At 57.4% G+C, this 6,288-nt stretch overlaps 1 pseudogene across 1 annotated transcript; it reads right to left on the bottom strand.

The window, feature by feature from the left end:
- Nucleotides 1-3,545: 3,545 nt before the first annotated feature.
- On the bottom strand, nt 3,546-5,576 carry LOC102420809 (annotated as a pseudogene). Its single transcript, XR_001350489.2, has one exon. The product of XR_001350489.2 is annotated as a carnitine O-acetyltransferase pseudogene (transcript).
- Nucleotides 5,577-6,288: the final 712 nt, after the last annotated feature.

Here is a 6,288-nt window from a genome sequence, read left to right as displayed (position 1 = left end):
GGTGCAGGGGTGGCAGAGCCCTCTGCTGGTCGCTGGGGTCCTTCGCCGTGCAGGGGTCAGCCTTTGACATGAGATGGTCAGAAGCTTGTTTGCACGATTTTAGAGATTTAGATGAAGAGGTTTTTCACTCCCCGGGAGTTGTGTTGACCCCTGGAAGGCGCTTCTCATTCTCCGCTTGCCTAAGCCTGACCAAGGATACCAGTAACTCCTAAGGGCTTTCTTCCGCCACCTCTACCAAAACTAGAACTCCTCCCAGGACTAATCTTGGTCTAGGAGAAGGAATTTTTCGTCATCCCAGGACTCATCCGGACCCAGGAGAAGGGGCTACTCCTCATCCCAGGACTAATCCCGACCCAGGAGAAGGGGCTACTCCTCATCCCAGGACTAATCCCGACTCAGGAGAAGGGGCTACTCCTCATCCCAGGACTCATCCGGACCCAGGAGAAGGGGCTACTCCTCATCCCAGGACTAATCCCGACCCAGGAGAAGGGGCTACTCCTCATCCCAGGACTAATCCCGACCCAGGAGAAGGGGCTACTCCTCATCCCAGGACTAATCCCGACTCAGGAGAAGGGGCTACTCCTCATCCCAGGACTCATCCGGACCCAGGAGAAGGGGCTACTCCTCATCCCAGGACTAATCCCGACTCAGGAGAAGGGGCTACTCCTCATCCCAGGACTCATCCGGACCCAGGAGAAGGGGCTACTCCTCATCCCAGGACTAATCCCGCCCCAGGAGAAGGGGACGCACTTCCCTCCTGCCTCCGATCATTGTGCAGACTCTGGCTCCAGGAGTTTGTAGCTCTACATTTAAGAGCATAGTGTCCGCCTCACAGCAGAGAAATAAAACTATTTATCCTGCAGTTCAGTTCTCTCAGCAATTGAGACCCTGTCTTCCTTTTCCTGGGACATTTTAATTCTTCCCCTTCACCCCGAACACAGGCTAAAGCCCAGGCTCTGCTTGTTAAGTTCTAGCCGAGCAGGCTGGCAGCCAGCAGGCCCCGCGGAGGAGGGAAGGTAGAAGTGCTCCCGGCTCTCGGGGAGGCGGCCAGAGAGAGCGGAGCTGAAATAAAGAGGAATTTGAAATCCACCCATGCCAGAGCATTAGCTTACAGGCAGAATATGTATTTTTTAGTTGAACAGAAATTAGCTGAAATACAGCAGAAGTATTAAACGGACCTGGGCAGTGATGGAAAGCATGAAACATGAGAACATGCACAGAGCAAGAAGACAGAACTAGGCCTGCCCAGGCGCCCCCGCTGTCCCCAACAGGAGCAGCCTCCAGGGCTCGCTCCATCCGGATGCGGAGGGGGTTGGACCTCTGTGTTCACACGGTGCGTGACATTGGCTGCTACAGCCCTCTGGCCCCGGTGCCCACAGAGACTCCCTTTGTCCCTCCTGCTAAAGCTGCAGAGAGGGGACCGGGTGCAGTGAGAGCCCGCCCGGGCCTTGGCTGGTCTGCAGGTCAGATAACGCCTGTTGGGAGGGGGCATCTCACAGGCGAGGGGAGGGTAAGGGGGAGTTTGGCCTGGAAAAGGGCTGTGGCGCAGGCAGCCTCCCAGCCAGGAGACGTGGCCCCAGGCGCAAATGGCTCAGTAACTGGTGCCCTGTGTCCTGGCCTAGCCCCTCCCATGGGTCCTGCCCAGCCAGGCTGATCTGGATTCAGTGGCCCAAGGGGAGAGAAAGGGAAGGTGAGGATCGCAGAGCTGCCCACCCGCCAGGAGAGGAGCGGGGGATGGAAAAGGTAAGCGGTGCTCAGGACCCGGCTTCCGATGGCCTCCCCTTTGGCCAATGGTCTGAACTGGACATTAAAACGTATATTCGGCTGAGATTTCACAACACTCTGTGCCCCCACTCACGGCGAGGAACAGTGGCAAACTCCGTGCCAAGGAAAACTCGCCCTTGCATTTTGTACTGATGATGTGGCGCTCACTGTATGTTCACTGAGCCAGGCTTAGCGATTACCCAGCAGCTAAATGGTCAAGAATTTCCATAAAATACAACACAAATGCCGGGTACTTGTGTTTTGAAGTCCACCCTTCCAAACCGTCCGGTGTCCGCCCTCGGCAGGGCGTTCCCTGCTGACCCTGATTTGAAGGGTGGAAAGGACCCGCCACTATATTTTGTTTCTGTTGGCAACACAGTATCAGCCTGCATTTTTCCATATTGAAAACAGCACTTGATTTCCAAACAAATGAGCAGGTGGATGATGGCTTTGCCCCCCACCACCTAATGCTGGTGCCACCACAGCCCAGGTGGAGGCAAAGCAGAGATCTGTTACCTCTATAGACGTAGACCCTGCCCCTTCACACCCAAGCTCCAGCCCCTCCCACATGAGGAGCATTTCCCAGCATCCTCCACACCCCTGGTGGCTTTTCTGGATAACTGACAGGGTCCCTGCCCTCTGGAGGCCTCAGGTCAGGGCTACTCATAGAAATGCATTTACAGGGTTCAAATAAACTCCAGAAAGTCCTCTCAGATAAACATGCTTTGAAGGCCTTGGGCCATGCAGGTTCCGAGGCCCCATGTCTGGGGAATGCACCAGCCATTTGTGGTCACAGGGTCCCCAGGAGCAGTTGATCAGGAGGGGCTGCTCCCTGCACAGCTTAGGTCCAGGGAGCAGATGAGGGGGAGACCGGCAGCCCCCAGACCCAGGAGACCACAGGCACATGCAGGCCAGTGGCTGTTAAAGCCGGGGTTTCTGACTGGCACAGCTGTTTCCTGGAGGGCGTGGGTGTGACTTTAGGGGGGCAGGTGTGAGCTCAACACCCAGACATGGGGCTCGGCTATGTTCAGGGGTGCTCATTCGAGATGCAGCAGGAATGATAAAGTCTGGAGTTTGCCTAAAGGTGGGCAGCCTTCTGGGAAAGGAGACGCAGCTTCCCCAGATTTCAAAGGACCAGGAGACGGAGCAGCTGGGCTTCCCCTCACACGGGGGCCTGCATCCTTCCCACGGCCCTGCGGCCTGACGGCCCCCTGGCTCTGGCTGGGAAAGGGGTAGGGCTGCCCTGGCCACCCGACCGGTCATGGTGCCAGCCAGGGAGGAGCTTGCAAGGGCACTGGCCACAAGTGGGGAACACATCTACAAGGACAAGTTTCAGTTGGATGACAGACACCTCTGCTCACAGGGAGGCCACTTGCTCTGGCTCTGTCCTGGGCAGGAACAAGGAGGCTTGCTGGTCCTGGGATGCTGATTTTGGCCAGGCTTGAAGGGAGCCCATCAAACACACTCACGCACACACATGCAGGCCTTATTTGGATGCCCAAGGTCTTTACTGGCAACTTTATTTTTACTTCTTTTTAAAAATACATTTTTTATTGATTTCAGAGAGGAAGGGAGAGGGAGAGAGAGAGAGAGACATCAGTGATGAGAGAGAATCATTGACTGGCTGCCTCCTGCACGCCCCACACTGGTCATCAAACCCACAAGCCCGGCATGTGCCCTGAGCAAGAATTGAACTGTGACCTCCTGGTTCATAGGTCGATGCTCAGCCACTCAGCCACGCCGGCCTGGCTACTTTTACTTCTTTTTTTTTTTTCCTATTATACAACCAGGAACATTGTTCAGCCATATTCTCCAAAAGAGTACAGCTGTCCTGTGGGAGATGCCCCGTCCCCAGTCCGCCTCGCACCCTGGCCTCGGCCGTGGGGAGGCCTGGAGTCCCCCACTCCAGATAGTCCTGTCTTCAGGCCTTTGGGCGTTTGAGGATTGGAGTACAGATCAGCCCAGATGGCAGGGACTGGCCAGAGCTGAGCTATCAGAGAAGGACTTCCCAGGCTCACTGGTAGGGATGGAGTTGACTGGTTCCTTTCCCAGAGGAAGGCTGCTCTGGGCGATACATGGGGCGCCTGGGCCTCTGTCCTGCTCAGCCTCTGAGCACAGCCCATGACGCAGTCTGTCTTGGAGGGGACCTGGCTGGTGGAGAGGTTGAAGTGCATGGCGATGGCGTAGGAGGTGTCCATGAAGATGTCAGGCATGCTCACCAGGTCCTCGATGGCCTGCAGCTTCAGGCCCAGCAGGTGCCGGTCCAAGGCCTCCCCACGGATGGCCTGGTTGGTGTAGGCGCGGTGGGCGTCCATGGCCTTCCGCAGCAGCTCCACCTTCTGATGCTCCGTCACATTGGAGTCATCCATGGCTTTGACAAAGGTCAGTGATTCCGTGGATGCTGAGTGGATGGTGTCAGTACGGCCCAGGTGAAACATGAGCAGGGAGGCGCTTTCGTACGTGGCACATGCCTGCCCGTAGACCCTGTAGTAGGCCAGCTGCAGTGCCATCTGGATGAAGGTGTCAGGGCTCAGCTTCTCTGACTTGGGGAAGTCCTTCCCAAAGTGGTGGAACACGGTCACAATCATGTCCAGGTCCTGGATCATGATGCTAAGATTCTGCTTGGCCTTCTCAATGTCGTTATTGATTTCGGGGGTGATGTTGAACCGAAGCTTCTTGGGCATGGGCAGGGGTACCATGGGAGACCGCACGACCTCAGCCTTCTTCGTGTACTCGATGACGTGGTCCACGAGGGAGATGATGGGCGGCCCCTCTGCTGCTGCGTGCTCGTAAATGAGCCCACAGAAGCCATCTTCTGCCCCGATGAACTGCAGTGTCTTGTCGAACCAGCGGTTGCCGCTGTTGAGCTCGCTGCCGCCCCCGTGCAGCATCTGGCCGGCCACCTGGCTGCGGTACATGTCTTCTGAGACCCGAGGTATGACTGTGTCCAGGCACACGGTGAAGATGCTCTTCTGGATGGAGCGCACCGACTCTCGGTTCACCTTGTCTGTGATGAGGGTGTTGTAGGCCTTGGCCCAGGAGTTGCGGTGGTTGGAGGTGAGGATGCCCACGGGCTCTTTGTTGGTCTGCAGCGACGAGTTCCAGATCTTCTCCGGCTGCACGAAGAGCTGGTCCGAGGTGAGGGGTGTCCCGTCGCTGTGGTACACGTCCAGCTCAAAGAACTGGTAGTTGTGCACCACTGTGATGTGCATGGGCGGCTTCTTGGTCTTGCTGAAGTTGATGACCGAGTCCTGCTTGGGGCCTGGCACGCGGCAGGAGAACAGGATCTGATTGTACTGGTTCATGCACAGCGGCTTCCTGCCCAAGTACTCCACGGGAAGGGTCTCATTGTCAACCATGGCCTTGAAATCCAGCACACCCTCGATGAATTTGGCAGCAAACCGGAGTTGTCCCTGCAGATCCACAAAGTCCTGCCTGGGCAGCACTAGGCCGGGGCTGGAGTAGATGACCAGGGGCTGGCGGAACTGGAGGTAGGCCATCTTGAGCCACCACTGGGACAGCCAGTTCTCCATCTTCTTGGCCCTGCGCTCCAGCCCCTTCTGCAGGCGCTCTCCCACGGCCCCTGCAGCCTGAAACTCTTCCACCAGCTTCTTGGTGTGGGCCCATTCCTCCTCGCTCACCATGGGCTGCAGGGTCTTCAGGTAATGGTCCAGGGTCTGCTGCAGCGGGGACACGGGCAGCCGTGGCAGAGACTCCTGGTGTGCCTTGAAGCGGCTGGCGACCTTCCTCAGGGAGGAGGGCTTGAGGAAGCCCAGCGGCTTCACCATGGTCCTGATGGCGAATGCCAACATCTCTGCAGCCTGCCCGCGGGCTCACAGTCCGCTGCCCGGCAAAGTCCCGCGCCGCCGCAGTGGCTGGGTCCCGCTAGGGCCTCTGGGCCAAGGTCGCCCAGTCACTGCCGCCAGTGGTCCCCGCGGCCCCGCGCCCACCCACCAGGCCAGGCTGGCTGCCTACTTTTACTTCTTAAAGTGCCCCTCAAAGACTCCCTGCTCCTTTCTTTTGTATGAAATAGAATCTTACAGAGAAGCCCCAGCCTGGGGGTAGGGCAGGTTAGAGCTAAACCCACATTCTGACTGAATGACGTTGTGACCTTGGACAAGGCATTCTTCTCCCAGGATGGGGAGAGGGTACCCATTGGAGACCTAAGATGCTGGAATGAGAAGTACATGAGGCATTATGCACCAAACTGGCATTTCCTTAGTCCAGCACGCCCCTAACTTCTGTTCGACAGCATCTCTCTCTCTCTCTCTCTCTCTCTCTCTCTCTCTCTCTCTCTCCCTCTCTCTCCCTCTCCCTCTCTCCCCCTCTCTCTCTCTCTCCCTCTCTCCCCCCCCCCCTCTCTCTCTCTCTCTCTCTCCCTCTCCCTCTCTCTCCCTCTCTCTCTCTCCCCCCTCTCCCTCTCCCTCTCCCTCTCCCTCTCTCTCCCTCTCTCTCTCTCCCCCCTCTCTCTCTCCCTCTTCCTCTCTCTCCCTCTCCCTCTCCCTCTCCCTCTCCCTCTCCCTC

Source organism: Myotis lucifugus, unplaced genomic scaffold (genome assembly GCF_000147115.1).
Source record: "Myotis lucifugus unplaced genomic scaffold, Myoluc2.0 scaffold_299, whole genome shotgun sequence".
In the NCBI taxonomy this organism is placed as follows: domain Eukaryota; kingdom Metazoa; phylum Chordata; class Mammalia; order Chiroptera; family Vespertilionidae; genus Myotis; species Myotis lucifugus.
Note: the sequence above shows the minus strand (reverse complement) of the source record. Positions and strands in the feature narration are given on the sequence as shown.